Raw genomic sequence first — 22,908 nt, 5'->3', positions numbered from 1 at the left:
CCGGTCCCCTCTGCTGCCCCCCCGCCCCCTCTGCTCCCCCAGTCCTCTCTGCCCCCCAGTCCCGGCTGCCCCCGGCCTTGCCACCACACCCCCCGCCCACAACCAGCCGACCGGCCCCCGAGTCCTCTTTGCCCCCGGATCTGCCCACCTCCATCCAGTCTGCTCCCTCCCTCCGTCCTCTCCGCCCCCGCCCCTCCCGGCCAAGCCCCTCACCCCCCCGCGCTCGGGTCCTCCCCAGCCCCCGCCCCGCAGCGTCCCCCTCGGCCAGGGTTTCCTCGGGCCCCCCCGTCGCTCTCGCGGCCCGCCCGGGGGGCGGGACTGGTGACGTCACGACGCCAGCGGAAGGATACGGAGCGCGGCCCGACGGCGCTGCGGCCAGTTGCCGGGTAACGGCGGCCGCCCGCCCTCCGCCGCCGCTCTACGTCAGGCGCAGGCTGGGCCGCCCGGGCTCGGCAGCGTCGGAGCCCTCCGCGCGAGGCGCCCGGCCGCCGCGGCAGGTACGGACTGGGGACGGGTCGGGGGGCCGGGCGCGGGCGGCGGGGTCCGCCGGGGTCCGGGGGCGGCGGGGGAGCCCGGGCGCCTGAGGTGAGGCCGGGCGCGGGCGGGGCGGGGCGGCGTGAGTCCGCACAATGGGCCGGCCTGCAGCGGGCGCCGCGCTGGGAGCGCTGCTCAGGCGGGCGGCGCGCTGCGCGGGCGGGAGCCAGGCTGGGTGTCGGGCGGCGGCGGCGGCGGCGGCCCCCAGGCCCCGGCGTGGTCGGGCCCCCAGCTTTGTCTTTTAGGGGCCCGCGAGGGGAGAGCCGCGGGCAGGGCGGGCCGGGCGGTGCGCGCTGACTGACGGGCGCGGCAGCCTATGGCGGGGCGGGGCGGGGCGGGCGCGGCGGTGACTGACGGGCGCGGCAGCCTATGGCGGCGCGGGGCGGGCCTGGCGGGCGGGCGCGGCGGTGACTGACGGGCGCGGCAGCCTATGGCGGTGCGGGGCGGGCCTGGCGGGCGGGCGGTGCAAGGTTCGGCGAAGGTTACCCGAATGCAGAAGTGACCCGGCGGGCGGGGGCGTGCGGCGGCTGGACCCTCCGCCCCGAGGTCGGGGCGCGCGCGGGTGACAGGCCTGCTGGCCCGGGCCGTCGTCGGCGCTCTCCCCGCCTGCTCCACGGGAGTGCGGCCGGGCGCCGGGCCTCGGGGTCCGTTCCTGGACGTGGCCGGGCGGCGAGCAGGCGGGGGGCGCAGCGACCTGTCGCCCGGTGCCGGCTGGGCTGCTCCCGCCCGGGGCCTGCGCTTCCGACGGGCCGGTAGGCGGCGGGGGGGTCGGCACCGGGCCGGCGGGCGGCGGGGGGGGGATCGGCACCGGGCCGGCGGGCGGCGGGGGAGTCGGCACCGGGCCGGCGGGCGGCGGGGGGGTCGGCACCGGGCCGGCGGGCGGCGGGGGGGGGGATCGGCACCGGGCACCGCGACGGGGCGGCCGACACCCCGGGCGGTCCCGGAGCCCCCCACCGGCTCGCAGACCTGGAGCTGAAGGAAGGGAAGGGGCCGCTGCTCTGCGCCCCGGAGGTCACAGACCCTCGCGGCAGGGATGCCGAGCGGGCCGCTTTAAGTGGGTCTCGGGGTCCTCGTTTGGCTTCTTGTGACAAAAACCGAGGTTTCCGAGCTTGGGCCTCCGCACACCCAGAGGGAGGGCTCCTGACTCACTGCTCTCAGAGCCTGGGTTCATCGCTGTGCGTGCTGAATAATGCAGTTTTTAAAATAACATTTTGTTGTGTTTTAGGCGAAAGTCTACACAACAAATTAGGTTCCCCTTTAACAATTTTTATACAAAATGTTGCGTGCATTGGTTACAGTTTTCACAATGTGTCAGCATTCTCACTATTTCCGTTCTGTTTCCATTGATCTAGCTTCCCTTCTTGGCTTCTCATCTTTGCTCTTGGGTTACTGTTGACGGTTTGGTCTCATGTAGTTAATTGTTTGAGGGAGCACATTACACAGGTGATGTTTATTTTGTAAGCAGTCTATTTGGCCGAAAGGTGGCCTGCAGGAATAGCTTCAATTCCAAGTTCAAAAGGTGTCTTAAGGCAATAATGAGGGGGAGGGAGGGGTCCCTCTAGAGCCTCTGTTGGTTCAGTAGGTCTGGCCTTTCTAGCAATTTGAGTTTTGTTCTTCATTTTTCTTCCATTCTATCTGGGACCTTGTATTGTGTCTCAGGTCAGAACAGTCGGTATTGGTAGCTGGGCACTATCTAGTTCTTCCAGTTCCAGGTTCGAAGAGGCGGTGGTTCATGTGGGCTCTTAGTCCAGTGGACTAGTTGCTTCTTTGAGCTTTTGACTTTTTCATTCTTTTTTGCTCCATGTGAGTAGAGACCAGCAAGTTGTATTTAGATGGCTGCTCGAAAGCTTTTAAGACCCCAGATGCTACTCGCCAAACTAGGATGTAGGGCATTATTTTTATGAACTGTGTTTTACCCAGTAACTGAGTTGTCCTCCTAAATAATGCATTTTAAATAAATAATTCCTGATGTAGTTTACTGCTTCAATTTGGGCACATGTATAGTGAATTTTACTAAGCCTATTTCATCAATGAAATGCCAATTTGGCCGCTGAAACATGAAGAGAGAATATTGCTCTTAAGCATTTAATTCCATAGGAAATGGAGTTAGGGGTACAAAGTTTTCCATTTGTTTTATTTTAGATAAAAAGTATAGGTTTTTACTGTGGTGTTAACATAAAGGGAATCTGTAACTATTAATCTTATACAAGTTGTAAGAATTTAAGGAAATTAAATGGAAACTCATTGTTTCTCTAAGGCATAGAGAGCGCTCTGTGCCTTATTTTACAGCCCTGCTTTCAAAGCAGCAGGGTTGTTTTCACTTTGTGTTGTTGTGGGAAAGTACTGAGCCTGGGTTTGTTCCTGTTTTAGCAGTATTTGTCTTGGAGCACTTAATGGCCTCTGAGCCAATTTTCTTGTCTGTGAAATGGGAAGGAGGACCTGTCTTAGGGTAGGTGGGATGATCAAACAAGGAAAGATGGGAAGTAATTCTGTGACACTCAAACCCTTTTAAAATGTCAAATTTTGCCCTTGTTGTGCAAGCCTGCGATTCCTTTGCTAGGTTTCCACAGTTTGCTCTTAGCTTATCTCCAGCTCCACCAACCCCTTCACATCCATACTTTGCCTACCTGCCAGAGTCGTCTTTCCTAAACATGGATCTTATCTTGCCAGTCTCTGGCTCCAAAAGCTTCTTACGACCACTTGTTGAGAAGAGAATAGGATCCTGACCCACTAGCATCTCACTCAGGGCCCTTCACCATCTGGGCCCAAGTCACCCCCCATCCTTTGCCTTGTCCCCCTTACTCCTCTCCACACAGCCCAGTCAGGGGAGGCTGCTTGGTGCTCTGAGCTCAGCTCTTCAGTCCCTCTTTGCTTCTGCTCTTTTTTCTGATCGGGGTGCCCTGTCTTCCCTTACTCCTTCAATTTTTAAGTCAGAATTCTCTCAGAATGAGTAATTCCTTCCTTTTTGCTATCTTAATCCTCTATTTTTACTTGTGTTACTGCCTATCTCACATCCTATGTAAGCTGTGTGTCTTGAACTCTGACCGAGGTGACCCCATACTGTGTGTGCTTAGCCTCTTGAACATTCCAAGTGCTCAGATGTTTGCTAAAGAGAGTTAGCGTATTACTGTCATAAAGCGTTGCTGCCAACAGTGAAAACCACGATGTTAGAAATGTACTTTTGCTGTGTCAAAGGTAGTTAAGAGTATTTAGAATATTTTTTTTTTTAATTATTTTCGGTCTCACTCAGTATCTTTATATAGTATCTTTGAGCTTTTGTCTTAGATACCTGGTGTAGGAGAAATACCACAAGTGGGTGGCTTTAACAAACAGAAATTTCTTACAGCTTAGGAGGTTAGAAGTCCACATTCAGGGTGCCACCTTTAGGGGAAGGCTTTTTTTCTCTGTCAGCCCTGGAAGATGGTCCTTGTCTCTTTGAGCTTCTGCTCCTGGGCAGTCTTCATGTGGCTTGCCATCTCTTTTCCCCCATCTCTGCTTCTCTGGCTTGCTCGTTTAATTTCTTCTATATCTCAAAAGAGATCGATTCAAAACACACCTGACACTAATCTTGCCCCATTAACATAACGGGGACAACCCATTCCCAAAATGGGATTATAACCATAGGCTTAGAGGTTAGGATTTACATATTTTTGGGGGACACAATTCAATCCATAATGTTCCACCTTTTGGCACCCGCATTCATGTCCCTTTTACATGCAGAAGACATTTACCCCATCACATCATCCCAAAAGTCTTACATCAACTCCAAGTTCAAAATCTTATTTTCTGAATCGTCTAAGTCAAATATAAGTGAGACTTTTGGCATATTATTCCATCCCGGGTCAAAATTCCTCTTCATCTGTGAACCTTGAAGTCTAGACTACAAATTACCTGCTTCCAGAGTACAATGGTAGAACAGGCACAAGGTAGACATTTCCATTACAAATGGGAGGAATTGGAGGGACAGAAGGGATAACAGACATCAAGCAAGTCCAGAGCCCAGCAGAACAAATTACATTAGCTTTCAAGGCTTGAAAATAATCCTTTGTTCTCCAGGACCATTTGGGCAATGGCCCTGCTCTCCATACTCTGGGTGCTGGCCATGCCCTCTGCATTTGGGGGGGAGGCCCTTCAGCCCTGGGCTTCAGTTCTGCCTTCCAGGCCCAGTGGGATGGCAACTGTCCTCCCTCCACATTGGACAACCCCATTTTCCTAGTCCATCGGAGGAGCTACCCCACCCTCTCAGCCTTGGCAGGCCTTGTTCTTCTGCCCCTTGAGTGGCAGCTCCATCCCTCTGGCATACCTTAACAACATCCCTGCACTCCAGAGCCAATTTGGGAAAGATCCAACTCTGAAACCTAGGAGGCTGTGGCCCCACCCTTTGAAACTGAGAAGGCTCTGCTTGCAGTGCTCTTTCCAACAGTTCTCCTGATCTCTGAGCTGCTCTAGGGATGGTCCCTTTCTTTTCGTGGCCTCTTTCCTGCCAGTACAGTTCCAAGAGGCAGACAGCATTCTTTCCTTTCGTTCTTTCTCTGTCCCCTTCGGTCTAAGCTGATGGGTTTTCTGCTGTGGTAGTTGGTTAGATCCATCAGTCAGAGGCTTCATCTCTCTAACAAAAAACATTGTGTAGCCGCGTCTTCGGTGAACATTGTAAGACACGTGTTCTTAGTTTATACAACAGATTTTTTCACATCCTGAAGTTTTGTTTTATATCGCAAAAGAAAATGACTGAAGGAAGACACACTCTATACTAATCTTGTCTCATTAATATAACAGGGACAACCCATTCCCAAAGTGGGATTATAACCACAGGCGTAGAGATTAGGATTTACAGCATGTATTTTTGGGGTCATAATTCAATCCATAACACAGAGTGAAAGCAATCACTTCTCTGCCAGCATCTAAACTTTCAGGGTGTAACAAACTGTATCCAGAGCCTGCACCACTGACAGGTCCCTGCCCCTTCCTGCCTTTGCAGGAGATGCTTCAGGTGTCCCTTGTGTGGAGGGAAACAAGAGCACGTGTTTAAAATACTGTTTATATTTGAAACAGGATTTTGTTCCCAGCAGATTACACACATTTTACCTAACTTTTTTTCAATACTCATTATAAAAAATAGTTTGTTTTTTAGGGGGGGTTTGTATTAAAGCAAAGGCACCCTGGTGTTGCAGTGGTTCAGTGCATGGTTGCTAACCAAAAGGTTGGCTGTTCAAATGCATCCAGCAGTGCCATGGAAGAAGGGCCTGGTGATCTGCTTCCGTAAAAATTACGGCCTTGGAAGCCCCGTGCAGCAGTTCTCCCCTGTCCTGTAGGGCCGCTGTGAGTTGAAATCGACTCGATGGCAGTGGGTATATTAAAAGAACATTTGTCCTGAATTTCAAAGACGCAGGCCACCCTGGCCTGGTGGGTCTGCTTTTTCGGGACCTCTGATTCTTTATTCTGTGAAGGGAGAAGAGTCTGGTGCTGCTGTCTTTGCTCCTCAGTGTCACTCACAGAGGCTGTACTTTGTCAGATGGACAAATGCAGTGCAGTCAGATGGCTTGGTTAACTGCACAGCTGCCCTCATCACACAGGCTGGAAGCCTTTTGAGTCTTCCCTTTTCTTACAGCAAGGCTTTTACCAGGGCCACCTCCAGCAGCCTGCTCCAGCAGTCTTTCTGTTTGTTTCTTCTGGGCCCACCCTTGTTGACTCTTAACATTCTTTAACTCCACTGCCCTCAAGTGGCTTCTGACTCATAGCGACCCCTGTAGGGTTTCCAAGGCTGGAAATCTCTATGGAAGCAGACTGCGACTTCTTTCTCCTCTGGAGCCTCTGGTGGTTTCATGCTGCTGACCTTTGGGTTAGCAGTCGGGCACTTAACCACTGCGCAGCCAGGGCTCCTTTAGCATTCCTTAGGTGAGTTTTTATGTAGCCTCCAAAGTGGCCTCCCTTTCTCTAGTCTCTCTGGTCCTCCCTCGTTGTTACTAGAATTACTTAATGAATAAATAAAATCACAAACGCCGACCCATGTCCCCCATTGTGTCCCCGCTGAGGGGAGAATGAGTGGTCAGTACTGCCATCTCCCAGGTGGGAGTTAGCGTTGACAGGCGAGAAAGTCGTTCTGAGACTTGTCTCATCTGCCCACTGTCTAACTCACAGCTTCATCTTTTCTTGTATGTTTCTTAGCCGTGTATTTCAGCACTAGCCCTCTGGGCGTTTCCATGATTGTATGATTCCTTTACTCTGGAATGTCCTTTCCACCCTTCTCTTGCTATCACAATCCTTTGTCTTGACTTCAGTGCTGCAGATACTGTGAAAGAAGCTTTGCTGATCCTCAGAACCAGCTCATCCTTGTCTCCTTCAGGAAGCCTGACTGGTGGCTTTGCTGGGCGATTCCTTCCTTGTGACTGTGTGGTTTATTTACGTGGTGGTGTTTGCTGGCTTATAAACTCCTCGAGGGGAGGAAGGGACATCTCCCTCATCTCTGACTCCCTCTGGTGTGTAACGTGGCCTTTGCACAGTACTTACTATTAGATGTTTGACTAAACTGACTCAGCGCATACAAACTCTGATTTCAGCAGAGGGGGGTAGGGCTTGCGGGGATTTGTCTGAGCACTTTGCATCCCCGTGTGACACACTTCGTAAGTGGCAGCTTTTAGCTGTTACTTGGGACAGGTGCGGAGTATACTGGTGGCTGGGTGGGTTGGTTGATTGTGTGTGCTGGTTTGTTGTGACAGTGTTCACATATTTATTTTTGGCTCATGTCTGTAAGAGAAAACTCACGTGGTCGGCCTCTCCAACTGCACCTCTGCTCTTTCATCATTCGAGGAATAATAGAAAGTAGGGAATTTGGTTAGAGGAGGCTCTTTCCAAGCAGCGTCGTGGTGATCCTGAGGGGCCTTCTACCCTCTGTAGGGTGGTGGAGACAGGGCCTCTCTTGGGAGGTGAATGGGCTTTTGCATGTGGCTCAAGGAAGTGAGTGGCCAAAATTGTCAAATTTTACACTGTACGTTCTATTATCACTACCATTTACTGTTGAGTTCAACAATTTTTAATGTCCAGGCCATTGACGAAGGTTACCTTCTTCACATTGTGTCACTGTTCCTGTCTCCACCCCTGTTGCTTCACCACGTTGACTTAGCCTCTCTGCCCCTCAGAGTTCTCACCTGTCCTTAGAGCTACTGTTGTCATCTGAGTCTCATACAGGTAATTCAGCAGGGCGCAGTGCTCAAGGCAGACATTCTTGGTTTAGTGAGCTGGTGTTGTTTAGTTTAAAGATGACTTCACTGATGGTTTCGGCTCAAGTTTCAAAAGTTAGATTCGGGGGTCCCTCCAGTCTCAGTGTGTCCAGGAAGTCTGGTTTCCAGGAGGAAGTTCAAGTTCCCATCCTCAATTTCCCTCCTCTTGATCAAGATCCGCCTGTTGGGCCCCTGATGTAGCCAGGCACCTTCCATTTCTTCTGGTCTCCTGACAAGGGAGGTAGTAGTTCTTGGAGGCAATTAACCTGCAGACGGTTTCCTTCTCTGATTCCTGGATCTCCTCCTTCCTCTGTTGCTCCAGGTACTCCATAGGGTTTTCTGTGGCTGAGTTTTTGGAAGTAGATTGCCTGGCCTTTCTTCCAAGGCTCGTCTGGGCTCAAACTTCCAACCTTTTGTTTAGCAGCTGAGTGTGTAATTGTTTGCACCACCCAGGGACCCCTACACTATACTTTTCAGTAAAAGAAGAACTTGAAGAACTTAATAAAGACTTGATAAGATGAAAAGTTTTCACTTTGATGTTACATCTTATAATTACTCATTTGGCAACAGAATCCCTCTCCTTCATATTTGGAATGACTGAAGTTCTGGGCTCGACGTTATCATCTCCAAGGCTTTTTCCTGTCACTGGGCTTTCTCCGTCACCCTCTCTCTTCCTTGGCCTTGTCAGCAGTCTTGCTCCCTGATTGGACACGGAGAAGGTAGATGAGAAAAAACAGTGGTAATCTTGAAACTGTTTTTATTAGGTATTTATTTAGTTACTACTTGTAAGCATTTAAGTATTTTTATGTATATAAGCATTACTGGCTGACAGGTAGTATCCAGAAACTTTTAAAAGTGACATCTGTTTTTCAATAATTTGGGATTCCCTGGCTTGCAGGAACATAGGAATTATATGTCAATATTTGACTTGCATTGAATGTAATTACGAAGTTTTTTATAATCTTTAGAAATCTTTGTCTTCCTAACAAGTCTGTTAGAGACCTGTCCCAAAGATGTGGGGATGATAGGCCTACCCACTGGATGAAGTGGTCAATATCTCTAGTGTCTGTATTAGAAATGACAGGCGGTAGGACCGTTAGAGGAGCCCTGGAGGCGCAGTGGTTAAGAGTTCTGCTGCTAACCCAAAGGTCTGCAGTTCAGATTGTCCAGCAGCTCCTTAAAAAGAAACCCTGTAGGGCAGTTCTACTCCGTTCTATAGGGTTGCTATGCGTCGGAGTCCACTCGATGGCAATGGGTTTGGTTTTTGGTTTAGGACAGTTAGAAGGCGATGGTTGTAACTATGCTTGAAAATGTGTTGCTCTGTGTGTGTGTGCATGTTTCTAACTAGAGTGTGTAAGAATGTGAACTTCGGGAATACAGGCTTTGCATGTGCATGTCTGTGTGCACACATGTGCCTCTAGCTAGAGTGTGTAAGAGTGAGCGCTGTGAGTGCAGGCCTGGGGGTGTGTGTGTGCATGTTTCTAGCTAGGGTGTAAGAACGTGAACTTTCGGAATACAGGCTGTGTGTGTGTGTTTACGTGCGTGTGTGTGCACACATGTGCCTCTAGTTAGAGTGTGTAAGAATGAGTGCTGTGAGTGCAGCCTGGGGTATGTGTGTGTCTCCAGGAACTGGGAGCCAGGCTCTGAGTGCCGTAGTCTTTATAGTTCCTGGTGTGTGTGTGTGCACACGCGTATACCTGTAGCTAGAGTGTGTTAGAGAGTGCTGTGAGTACGGCCCGGGGTGCGTGTGTATGTCTCTCTAGTAACCGGGAGCATGGCTCTGAGTACCACAGTCTTTATGTTGCCTGATGCGTGCTAGCAGTTGCTCAACAGATACTTGAATGAAATTAGCCAGTGAAGTTTGCGGGGAAGGTAAGTGGGAGGAGATCTGCCTCTTAGCATTTTCTGATGTTTGGTGATGTGGTTGTTACCTCATGGTGGGTGCTGGGTAGAGATTTGGGGGGATTTATTTTTCTTTACAGCCAGGTGTTCTACCTGAATCCGGTTCCAGTACCTCTGGAATCTTAATGGCCAGTACCTAACTATTCCAGAATTGTCCAGTTTGGAGATTTGCCCAAGCCTTTCATTTTTTTTCCACCTGCTAACCTCTGAGGTGACCAAGCAGCTTTTTTTTTTTCAAATAATTTTTATTGTGCTTTAAGTGAAAGTTTATAAATCAAGTCAGTCTCTCACATAAAAATGTATGTACACCTAACTACATACTCCCATTTACTCTGCTCCTAATGAGTCAGCCCGCTCCCTTCTTCAGCTGTCTGTTTTCGTGTTCATTTCGCCAGCTTCTAACCCCCTCTGTCCTCTCAACTACCCTCCAGACAGGAGATACCAACATAGTCTCAAGTGTCCACCTGATGCAAGTAGCTCACTCTTCACCAGCATCCCCCTCCAACTCATTGTCCAGTCCAATCTATGTCTGAAGAGTTGGCTCTGGGAATGGTTCGTGTCTTGGGCTAACAAGGTTTGGGGACCATGACCGCCAGGGTCCTCCTAGCCTCAGTCAGACCACTGTCTGGTCTTTTTATGAGAATTTAGGATCTGTATCCCACTGCTGTCCTGCTCCCTCAGGGGTTCTCTGTTGTGTTCCCTGTCGGGGCAGTCATCGGTTGTGGCTGGGCACCACCTAGTTCTTCTGGTCTCAGGATGATGTAGTCACTGGTTCACGTGGCCCCTTCTGTCTCTTGGGCTTGTAATTATCTTGTGTCCTTGGTGTTCTTCATTCTCCTTTGATCCAGGTGGGTTGAGACTCATTGATGCATCTTAGATGGCCACTTGCTGGCGTTTAAGACCCCAGACGCCACTCTTCAAAGTGGATGCAGAATGTTTTCATAATAGATTTTATTTTGCCAGTTGACTTAGATGTCCCCTGAAACCATGGTCCCCAGACCCCTGCCCCTGCTACGCTGGCCTTCGAAGCATTCAGCTTATTCAGGAAACTTCTTTGCTTTTGGTTTGGTCCAGTTGTTGACCTTGCCTGTATTGAGTGTTGTCCTGCCGTTCACCGACCAAGCAGCATTTTGCTCCTTGTTAGCGTCTTTTTAATGAAGAGAAAGTTGAAGCGGAACAGACACGTTTTTGATCTTTCGTGACGCGTTACCGCTTTCCTTGGCCCCTGTAGGTAGCAGGGTGCTGAGTGTGTTTTTGTTAATAGTCTTTTGCTGTTACCCTCTCAGGAAGTTGTCTCTATAAACTTTAAATATGAAGTAAAACCCATTAAAGTATGTTTCATGTTGTTTATTAAAAAAAAAAAAAAAAAACACAAATGCCATAAGTTGCAAGATGAAAAATGAGTCCCTTCCTTCACCCCCTTCTGTTCCTGTACTCATCTCCCCTCGAAAGCTACTGATAAGTTTGTCCAATATCACAGAAAAAAATTATGCATATACTTCTGAAAAATGTGCCATGGTTAAAATCCCACTCAGCTCTGTGTCTGGGACTCAGTCCTCATCAGCACAATCCACCCCACCTTACCTGCTTTCGTTTCTGGTGCCATGGCTTCCACTGTGAAGGGCCAGCGGATGGGCTGGGGCTCCCGCTTAAGTGACGGTGGCACGGCGTCACGGTGGACCCTCGAGCACGGTGTCGCAGTGAACTTCTGTGATTCACAGTTTCCTGACTAAGCAGCCGTAACAGCATTGACCCAACAAGGCTCTAACCTCTGGATTATCACTGGATTATAATTTTGGACATTAGACTTGATATTATCTTCTCTCAAGGGGTTCTGTTGGATATCATTTTGCAGTGTTCTAGAAGCACAGATCCCTTGCATTGCACATTGAGTGTTAACATTGAGTTTTAGGCTAATAAAAATTACAGTGACTTCATGGGTAATCACCCAGGACCCCACTTTGGTTTCCTGCTCACTGTCGCTGTCTTGGGGCTCTTAATCTTATCCTTAAGAAGGGTTCACAGGTTCTCATTTTGCTCTGGGCCCCACAAATCAGGTAGCTGGCCCTAGAGACTTCTTAAACGTAAGATGTAGAACGCCTGTTTCTGTGAGTGCGTGACTGCCCTTAGTAGTTGGTTTATGCACATGGAGACTTAAAAATGCGCGTGCGCGCACATGCGCGCGTGCACACCCATGCTTGGGTCTTTTTGAAAAAACTACCACACTGAAGTCCCTGCAAAGTTAGTGTGTGTTTTCTTGAAGAGCTCGATAATTGGTCTAGAAAGCTACACTTTAAATTAAAATAAAAAAAAGACTCTGAAAAAAGTTAGCTGTACAGAGTATTTGTTGAACTTGCGTCCTGTGTCAGGCAAGAATAGTTGGTCTGTGTCCCCAGGGCGTGTGGCTGGTGTCCACGCTGTGGTGGCTGTCCAGGCACAGCAGTGGGAGCCTGTTGCTCAGTGTCTCCTTAATAATATTTTGTACCGATTATGGAGCCCTGGTGGCGCACTGCTTAAAGTGCTTGGCTGCTAACTGGGAGGTCGGCGGTTCAAACCCACCAGGTCCTCCAAGGGAGAAAGATGTGGCAGTCTGCTTCTGTGAAGATTGACAGCGTTGGGAACTCTATGTGGCAGCTGTGCCCTGTCCTGTAGGGTTCTCTGTGTTGGAATTGACTCGTCAGCAGTGGCTTTTTATATTGCTTGGTTTGGAAAGATTCAGACGAGCTTTCAGTACCAGCGGAAACCCTGGTGGCGTAGAGGTTAAGAGCTACGGCTGCTAACCAAAAGGTCGGCAGTTCAAATCAGCCAGGCGCTCTTTGGAAACTCTATGGGGCAGTTCTACTCTGTCCTATAGGGTTGCTATGAGTCAGAATCGACTCAACGGCAGTGGGTTTGGTTTTTTGGTTTCCATACCAGTACATCCCAGATTTCAAAGACTTAGAAAAAATGTAGAAGTGTCTCCTTAATGATCTTTTATATTGATTACATTTGGAATGATGATTTTGAATATGTCATCCTATTCAAAATCATCATATTTTGGATCTATTGGGTTAGATAAAATCTATATTAAATTTAATTCCACCTGTTTCTTTTTTGACATGGCTACTGGAAAATTTAAGATTGAGGAAGTGGCTCCTGTTGCTTCTCTACTGGACGTGCTGATGGAGGAAGGAGTATAGGTGGAGAAGTGGGAGCCCTGGGCCTGTTGGGGAGGTGGCCAGCCAGGTGTGGTGGCCACTGGGAGTGAACGAGCTTCAGGAGATTTCTCTAGACCTCAGGTAAAAGGAAAGTGGGCATAATCTGTATGTAATAGATGAGATAGATTATTTCAGAAAGTGAGCCAGTCTGTGGGATCGGATATCTTCCTGCACTGTCTTTTTTTTTTTTTAAGTGAGCTTCATCATGACAAGAATACAACCCGTTCAGAAAAAGCTGTAATGCAGCCTTCCTGAGAAATCTGTCACATGAGTAATTACAAGTTTTGGCCTAGTTAATGCAAGAAGCTGATTCTAGTGACCCCTCAAGGTCACAGAAAAGAGAGGCCCTCTTTCATCTTACATTCTTATGATGTGGCAACCTTAAGAATGTCTTCGTTCCCCCCTCTAATTCTGAACTCCCGGAGGCACGTTTTGATGCTCCTGAGGTCCTTGAGGGGGCATATTGGATGCCCCAGTGGGGAGGAGTTGTTGCTCTCCATCATATAAACCTGGATATGATTTCTGGTGTACGCACTGGGCCCTGGAGTGCTGGAGCAGCGTCCTTTGGCTCCCTCGGCCCACCTGGTCTGGTCACCTCACAGAGGGACAGAACTGCGGACAGACTTAGGCCCCACACTGACAGTGCTCGGCCAGAACCTTCCTGTGCAGCTGGTGGCTGTGTTTTTTTTTTTTTTTAAACTTTATTGTGGGGAAAATATACTTAACAAAACATAATACGGTTCAACAATTTCTGCCTGTAGAACTCAGTGATGTTGATCACGTTCTGTGGGTCTTGCAGCTGTTCTCACTGCCCTTTTCCGAATCATCCCACCGCTGTTAACAGAAATAACCCTGAGTCAAAGCTCCTCACCTCTGGCAACTGCTGATAATCTTTGGTTTCTATATATTTGCTTATTTCATATCAGTGAGATCGTACAAGATTTGTCTTTTTGCGAGTGACTTATTTTGCTTAGCATGATGTTGTCAAGGTTCATCTGTGTTGTGGCGTGCATCAAGATTTCATTTCTCGTTATGGTTGTGTAATATCCCATTGTGTGGATAGACCACTTGTCTGCTTATGGACGTTTCTGTTGTTTGCAGCTTTCGACTGTTATGGAAACAGGTACAGTGAACATTGGTGTACAGGCTTCTGTTTGCGTTCCTGCTTTCACTTCTTCGGGGTATATACCTAGGACTGGGATTGCTGGGTCACATGGTAATTCTATGGTCAGTTTTTTTGGGGAACCGCCAAACTGTTTTCTATACCGGCTGCACTGTTTTACACTCCCACCAGCAACTGGTGAGGTGGCATTTCCTCCACAGCCTCACCCACACATGTTTTCGGCTTTTGTTTTGTTTTTTATCTCTGCCGTTCCTAAAGGGGTGAGGTGGTATCTCCTTGAGGTCGTATCTCCTTGCGGTTTTGATTTGCATCTCCCTAAAAAAGTTTTTTTTTTTTAGTTAATGGCTAATGTTTTTTTTGATGGCTAATGACACTGAACATCTTTTCACATGCTTATTGGCCGTTAGAATATGTTCTTTGGTGAAATGTCTTTTCAGGTCCTGTGCCCATTTTTTTTTTTTTTTTTTAGTTGTGCTTTAAGTGAAAGGTTACAAATCAAGTTATTTTGTTGATAAAGTTCTTTGATGAACCAAAACCAAACCCAGTGCCCTTGAGTCCATTCTGACTGATAGCAACCCTGTAGGACAGAGTAGAACTGCCCCACAGAGTTTCCAAGGAGCGCCTGGTGGATTTGAACTGCCAACCCTTTGGTTAGCAGCCGAAACACTTAACCACTAGGCCACCAGGGTTTCCCTTTGATGAACAAAAGGACTTAATTTTTATGAGGTCTCATTTATATATTTTGTTAAAAGCTGCTCGTGCTTTTGTTGTCACGTCTGATAATACATCACTAATGAGTAGGTTCTACAACCTTGCTCCTATGTTTTCTTATAAGAATTTTGTGGTTTTAGTTTTACATTTAGGTCCTTAATCCATTTTCAGTTAGTTTTTGTGTATAGTGAGAGGTATGGATCCTGACTCCTTCTTCTTTATGTGGAAATCCAGTTTTCCCAGCACCCTGTATTCTTCCTTCCCCATTGAATGGACTTAGCACCCTTGTCGAAAATCAGTTGACGACAGATGTATGGGTTTATTTCTGGACCCTTGATTCTATTTCGTTGGTCTGTATGTCTGTTATTATACCCGTACCAGACTGTTTTAGTTACTGTGGCTTTATGTTGTTGTTGTTGTTAGGTGCCGTTGAGTTGGTTCCGACTCAGCGACCCTGTGCACAACAGAACGAAACACTGTTTGGTCCTGCACCATCCTTACAATATCATTGTTATGCTTGAGCTCATTGTTGCAGCCACTGTGTCAATCCACCTCATTGAGGGTCTTCCTCTTTTCCGCTGACCCTGTACTCTGCCAAGCATGATGTCCTTCTCCAGGGACTGATCCTTCCTGACAACATGTCCAAAGTATGTAAGACGCAGTCTCGCCATCCTTGCTCCTAAGGAGCATTCTGGCTGTATTTCTTCCAAGACAGATTTGTTTATTCTTTTGGCAGTCCATGGTATATTCAGTATTCTTCACCAACACCACAATTCATAGGCGTCAGTTCTTCTTCAGCCTTCCATATTTATTGTCCAGCTTTCACATGCATGTGATCTGATTGAAAATACCATGGCTCCAGTCAGGTGCACCTTATTCTTGAAGGTGACATCTTTGCTCTTCAACACTTTGCAGAGGTCCTTTGCAGCAGATTTGCCCGATGCAATGCGTCTTTTGATTTCTTGACTGCTGCTTCCATGGCTGTTGATTGTGGATCCAAGTCAAATGAAATCCTTGACAACTTCAATCTTTTCTCCGTTTACCATGATGTTGCTCATTGGTCCAGTTGTGAGGATCTTTGTTTTCTTTATGTTGAGGTGCAATCCATACTGAAGGCTGTGGTCTTTGATCTTCATTAGTAAGTGCTTCAAGTCCTCTTTACTTTCAGCAAGCAGGGTTGTGTCATCTGCATAACACAGGTTGTTAATGAGTCTTCCTCCAATCCTGATGCCCCGTTCTTCTTAATATAGTCCAGCTTCTCTGATTGTTTGCTCAGTATACAGATTGAGTAGGTATGGTGAAAGAATACAACCTTGATGCACACCTTTCCTGACTTTAAACCAATCAGTATCCCCTTGTTCTGTACGAACAACCGCCTCTTGATCTATGTAAAGGTTCCTCATGAGCACAATTAAGTGTTCTGGAATTCCCATTCTTCGCAGTGTTATCCATAGTTTGTTATGATCCACACAGTGGAATGACTTTGCATAGTCAATAAAACACAGGTAAACATCCTTCTGGTATTCTCTGCTTTCAGCCAGGACCTATCTGACATCAGCAATGATATCCCTGGTTCCATGTCCTCTTCTGAAACTGGCCTGAGTTTCTGGCAGTTCCCTGTCGATATACTGCTGCAGCCACTTTTGAATGATCTTCAGCAAAATTTTGCTTGTGTGTGATATTAATGATATTGTTCTATAATTTCCACATTCGGTTGGATCACCTTTCTTGTGAATAGGCATAAATATGGATCTCTTCTAGTCAGTTGTCCAGAAAGCTGTCTTCCATATTTCTTGGCATACACGAGTGAGTACCCCCAGCGCTGCATCTGTTTGTTGAAACATCTCAATTGATATTCCATCAATTCCTGGAGTCTTGTTTTTCGCCAATGCCTGCAGAGGAGCTTGGACTTCTTCCTTCAGTACCATCGGTTCCTGATCATATGCCACCTCTTGAAATGGTTGAACATCGACTAATTCTTTTTGTTACGATGACTCTGTGTATTCCCTCCATCTTCTTCGGATGCTTCCTGCGTCGTTTAATATTTTCCCCATGGAATCCTTCACTACTGCAACTCTGGGCTTGAATTTTTCTTCAATTCTTTCAGCTTGAGAAACGCCGAGCGTGTTCTTCCCTTTTGGTTTTCCTTCTCCAGCTCTTTGCACACGTTATTATAACACTTTGTCTTTTCCAGAGGCCCTTTGGATTCTTCTGTACAGTTCTTTTACTTCATCAATTCTTCCTTTTGCTTTAGCTGCTCGATGTTCGAGAGCAAGTTTCAGAGTCTCCTCTGACATCCATCTTGGTTTTTTCTTTCTTTCCTCTCTTTTCAGTGACCTCTTGCTTTCTTCATGTATGATGTCCTTGATGTCATTCCACAACTCGTCTGATCTTTGGTCACTAGCGTTCAGTGCGTCAAATCTGTTCTTGAGATGGTCTCTAAATTCAGGTGGGATATATTCAAGGTCATATTTTGGCTCTCGTGAACTTGCTCTGATTTTCTTCAGTTTCAGCCTGAACTTGCATATGAGCAATTGATGGTCTGTTCCACAGTCGGCCCCTGGCCTTGTTCTGACTGATGATATTGAGCTTTTCCACCATCTCTTTCCACAGATGTAATCAGTTTGATTTCTGTGCATTCCAACTGGCAAGGTCACCGTTTATGTTGGTGAAAGAAGGTATTTGCAGTGAAGAAGTCGTTGGTCTTGCAAAATTCTATCATTCGATCTCTGGCATTGTTTCTATCACCAAGGCCATATTTTCCAACTACTGATCCTTCTTCTTTGTTTCCAACTTTCGCATTCCAATCGCCAGTAATTATAAATGCATCTTGATTGCATGTTCGATCAATTTCAGACTGCAGCAGCTGATAAAAATCTTCAATTTCTTCATCTTTGGCTCTAGTGGTTGGTGTGTATATTTGAATAATAGTTGAATTAACTGGTCTTCCTTGTAGGTGTATGGATATTACCCTATCACTGACAGCGTTGTAGTTCAGGATAGATCTTGAAACATTCTTTTTGATGATGAATGCAACACCATTCCTCCTCTTCGAGTTGTCATTCCCAGCATAGTAGACTATATGATTGTCCGATTCAAAATGGCCAATACCAGTCCATTTCAGCTCACTAATGCCTACGATATCGATGTTTATGTGTTCCATTTCATTTTTGACGATTTCCAATTTTCCTAGATTCATACTTCATACGTTCCAGGTTCCGATTATTAATGGCTCTTTGCAGCTGTTTCTTCTCATTTTGAGTCATGCCACATCAGCCAATGAAGGTCCCGAAAGCTTTACTCCATCCACGTCATTAAGGTCGACTCTACTTTGAGGAGACAGCTCCTCCCCAGTCATCTTTTGAGTGCCTTCCAACCTGAGGGGCTCATCTTCCAGCAATGTTCTGCTGCTATTCATAAGGTTTTCACTGGCTAATGCTTTTCAGAAGTAGACTGCTGGGTCCTTCTTCCTAGTCTGTCTTAGTCTGGAAGCTCAGCTGAAACCTGTCCTCCATGGGTGACCCTGCTAGTATTTGAATACCGGTGGCATAGCTTCCAACTTCACAGCAAGGCACAAGCCCCCACAATATGAGAAACTGACAGACACGTGGGGGGTGGCTTTACAGTGTGATTTAAAATCAGGAAGTGTGTTTCCTCCTACCTTATTCTTCTTTTCAAAGGTTGCTTTAGCTATTTGGGGTCTCTTGCCCTTCCATATAAATTTGAGGATTGGCTTTTCTGTTTCTGTAAAGAAGGCTGTTGGGATTTTGATAGAGTCCCGGTCTTCTTGGTATGTTGGAAACTCTAGCAGTATAGTATCAGACAAGTGTTTTTTTTTTTTATCTTCAAGCATTATAGTCTCTTCCTCTGCTTTTCATTCTCCCATTTCCAAAAAATGGCACTTGCACACTGAGGAAGAGTAGTGTTCCTAACAGCCTGTCCCCTTGCCGTGAGATAGAGACTGTCATGGAAACAGAGACTCTGGGTGGAACTTGCTCAGTCTTGCCAGGTGGTGGAAGATTCCACTGGAGAGGATCAGGTCACACCCTGCAGTTGGCCATGGGCTGAAGTGGGGTCAGAACTGTTCTCACTTTTCTCTTTGGCTCTGGGCTCAGGCCTGTCAGTGTCTCAGAATGCCTCCAGGCATGTGGGGACAGTGACCTTTGGTTGGCAGGCATGGCCAAGCTAACAACTTTGGTTAAAAAGGATAGGCTGAATGCAAAGTAAAAAGGCTTTGCTTTAATTCTTCAAACTGTACATAAGAAGGTCTACATGTTAGCTGAAGCAGATAGTGTGATGGAAAGGGCACCAGCTTTGGAGCTCGGGGATGGCAGGCCTGGCCGTGACTCGGTGTGGGACCCTGAATATGTGGTTCAGTTTCTTCAACCATGGATGGGGGGTTTGGCTTAGCTCCATATGTTTTCTGTGAGGGCAGTGCCCCACACAGGGTGGTGCTCAAATAATTATTGCATGAATAAATTCTTGAGAGCTTGGCTACTTCAGGGCTGAGTCAGGATGAGGTGGTGTCTAACACTGGCCACCACTATTTCCTCACCTCCGCGTCCCCGTGTGCTATTTACTGAGATGGGAGTTGCAGGAGAACCAGCACAGTCCAATGAGATGCAGGAGAGAAGTGCAGTTGGGGCGACTTGTCCGTGTGAATCGGGACTCGCTTCCCAAACCCATCTCTTGATAGTCAGATCTGGCAGAGGAGTTGGGGTTAGAAAAAAAATTGACACCTAATAGAAAATATCCTGTTAGGCCCCAGGCTGGGTAGAGGGCATAGACTTACACCATGTGACTATTAGAAAGACCGCTGTGGAGACTGGAATTGACTCTTCACATACCTGGTTTTTGCTTTGAAATGACTTTGTTTGATTTTCGGTTTATATGTGTTCTGCTTCCCTGTTGATGTAGTCTAATTTTGTATTTGAAATTTTGGAGGAAAACAGCTTGTCTGTTACACTTGTTGAATCAGACAGATGAGGCAGAAATGCCATTTAGGAAAATTTTGTGAAGTTTCCAGTCACCTATTGAAGATGCAGGACCAGGTTGGAGCCTAACCTCGTGTGCTCATCGCTACGTGAAAGGTTTAGGTGGTGGAGATGATAGAGCCCGACCTCATGTGCTCATCGCTATGTGAAAGGGTTAAGTGGTGATGATAGAGCCTGACCTCATGTGCTTATCCCTGTGTGAAAGGGGAAAGGGTTAAGTGGTGGGTTGTTATCAAGAGCTGGTTAAGGAGGGCAGGCAGGCTCAGTAGGGTTTATTTGATTCCGCAAACCTTTACAAACTGCCTGTTAAGTGGGGTGTAGTAGGAATACAGAAAACATCAATTTTCATGGGATGTGTGGAAGGAAACATTTCCTATGTGATCAGGTACCAGACATAGGGCACCCCACTGACACCACTTCTTCAGCCTGCTCCTTGGTTCCAGCCAACACAGAGAGTAGCCTGGATGGAAATGCTGGAAACAGAAAGCTACTGTCATTTGTAGATGAAGATTGCATAGAAAACCTAAGAGACTCGGTGGTCCTATCTAGGACTAAAGTAACACTCAAGGTCTGGATGTCAGAAAATTGAAACTTATTTGAAAGGTAGGAAAGGAGACCTAAACACGTGAGAGATGGCCCTTGGTGGCGAATGGGAAGGCTCAATACTGTAAAGAAGTCAGTTGTCTTCAAGCTGGTCTTTATATTTAGTGCAGTTCCCATGAAAATTCCAACAGGGACTTTCATAAGATGTGATGAGCTGATTGTAAAATTACAAAAAGATCAAGGGCTGAGGGCAGAGAAGACTGTCCTGAAGACCCATCTAAAGACTTCATGTAGAGTTCTAGTAATTGAGACAGTGTGGCATTAGAGCAAAGGGCCCCAGACAGACGTGTGGTTCTATGGAACATGGATATGTGAGAGAAGTGGTGTTACAGATTGGGGGAGGCTGACGAGTGATTCTGGGACAACTGGTTTTCCACACAGAAGAAAACAAAATCAGCTCTTTTCCTGATACCAGCTGGATTAAGGACTGCAGCGTTTGGTTAGCTTTTACTTGCTTGTACTGTGGTCACAAACCCCTCAACTCTCAGTGGCTTAAACGCCAAACGTTTCTTTCTGGCTCACGTCATATACTGGCAGTGGCAAGTCAGCTACGTGGCCCTGTTCCACGTGTCTGCGTCAGCCTGGGACCCAGGCTCAGGGGACTGCCCTGTTGAGAACATGCTGTCCTTGACACGGAGGAGGACAGGAGGCTGGGCCACACAGTCACCCCCTGCGTGCATGGGCCAGAGTCAGCCACCCGGACAGCACAGGCACTGTGGTTTACCTGCCAGGAGAGGCATGCCGTGCAGAGGGGCCGGGAGGATAGCTGGGGTCCCACGGCAGTTACAGGGGCACGCCTTGCAAAGGGGCCGGAGGATAGCTGGGAACAGTAACTCAGTCCACCCCAGATGTGAGAAGAGAAACTTGAATACTTTTTAGAAGACAATATAGAAGATTATTCTGATATTGGGGTAGGGAAGGATGTCTTAAGACAGCGTTCTCAGTCTTCAAAGTACGTCACCTGGAATCTTGATAAAATGCAGGTTCTGATTCTGTGAATCTGGGGCGAAGGCCAAGATTCTGCATTTCTTACAAGCTCCCAGATGACCCTAGACCATAATTTGAATCTCAAAGTCTCAAACACAAAAAGTGCCAGCAGTAAAAGGAAGAGAACGATAAACTCAGTGCGTTACAACTATGATGCTTTAGAGACAGCAGGAAGAAGATAAAACGATGAGCCACACTCTGGGAGAAATGGTTATGACTGAGAACTACATACATAGGTGTGTGTGTACAGGACAAAGGACCAGTGTCCACACATAAAGAGCTGCTACAATTCAGTGTAGTCCCTGGGTAGTGCAAATAGTGAACACCATCGGGTGCTAACCATGAAGTTGAGGGTTTGGATCTGCCCAGATGTGCCTCAGAAGAAAGCCTTGGTGGCCCACTGGGGAAAAATTAGCCATTGAAATCTCCATGGAGCAGTTTTGCTCTGACAACCATGAGTTGGAATTGACTTGATGGCAGCTGGTTTACAAATCATAAAAATGGAGCATAACAATGATGAATCTGTGAAACACCTCACAGTATGGATGAATCTGGAGTCAGTCACTAAAGGACAAATACCGTATGAGGACCACTATTATGAAAATGTTTCCACACAGAAACAATCTTTGATGGTTATTGGCGGGGGAGGGGGCGGGGCGGAGGAGGACACTAGATGGTAGGTAACTGGTAACTTTGGTGAAGGGTAAGACAGTGCACAATACTGGGGAAGTCACCACATGTCGACTAGGGCAAAGTCACAGGAGCTTCACAGCCAAATGCCCTGAGAGACCGAGGTACTGGGCTGAGGACTGGGGACCGTGGTCTCCGGGGACATCTAGCTCAATTGGTGTAACATAATCTATAAAAAAAAAAAGTTTTATGTCCAGCTAAGGTCTTAAAAGCAGCCGTCTAAGATACGTGTACTGGTCCCATCCTGGTTGGAGCAAAGGAGAATGAAGAAGACCAAAGGCGCAAGGGATAGATTAGGCCAAAGGACTCATGGACCCCAAGTACCACATCCTCCACCAGACTAGTCCAGAACAACTAGATGGTTCCTATTTACCACACTGACTGCTCTGGCAGGTATCACAATAGAGGGTCCCGGACAGAGTGAAAAAAATGTAGAACAAAATCCGAATTCACACACACATGCACACGCACGCGCGCGCGCACACACACACACACGAGACCAGGCTTGCTGGTCTAACAGAGACTAGAGAAACCCCAAAAGTGTGGCCCTCAGACACCCTTTTAGCTCAGTACTGTAGTCACTCCTGAGGTTCACCCTGCAGCCAAAGATTATTGTTGTTGTTAGGTGCTGTCGAGTCGGTTCCACCTCATAGTGACCCTGTGTACAACAGAATGAAACACTGCCGGATCTGAAGCTGAAGAAACTGAAGAAAAAATTCAAGTCTTGAGTTGCAGTATTGAAGGATGTGAAAACGGAATGGGGGCAGTGTCTGATCTCCTCTAACTTCCCAAGGGGGAAGAAGAAACAAGGTAAACAGCCCAAGGCTGATTCCTGTGAGGTAGGGGTCAGACATTCCTCCTCTCTCCACCATCTTTACCAATTCTGACACCAACCGTTCCTGCTCCAGCACACTCCACTTCTCTGCTGGGTTCAGTAATTGATTGCAGTG

General features: G+C 47.4%; 1 protein-coding gene across 5 annotated transcripts in view; it reads left to right on the top strand.

Moving 5' to 3' along the window:
- The first annotated feature begins 401 nt into the window (after positions 1 to 401).
- Positions 402 to 22,908, top strand: part of KIAA0232 (KIAA0232 ortholog) — a 99,640-nt gene continuing 77,133 nt past the window's right edge. For 3 of the 5 annotated variants that reach the window (XM_049886783.1, XM_049886784.1, XM_049886778.1), the window contains exon 1: positions 402 to 497. The gene's annotated coding sequence lies outside the window, so the exon portion shown is untranslated. Of the gene's footprint in view, positions 498 to 1,039; positions 1,287 to 12,772; positions 12,932 to 22,908 lie in introns of those variants that run through there. The other 2 variants (XM_049886780.1, XM_049886779.1) reach the window with 2 other exon arrangements.

This window comes from Elephas maximus, chromosome 5 (genome assembly GCF_024166365.1).
Source record: "Elephas maximus indicus isolate mEleMax1 chromosome 5, mEleMax1 primary haplotype, whole genome shotgun sequence".
NCBI classification, from domain to species: domain Eukaryota; kingdom Metazoa; phylum Chordata; class Mammalia; order Proboscidea; family Elephantidae; genus Elephas; species Elephas maximus.
The sequence above is the reverse complement of the archived record's forward strand: the minus strand, read 5'-3'. Positions and strand labels throughout refer to the sequence as shown.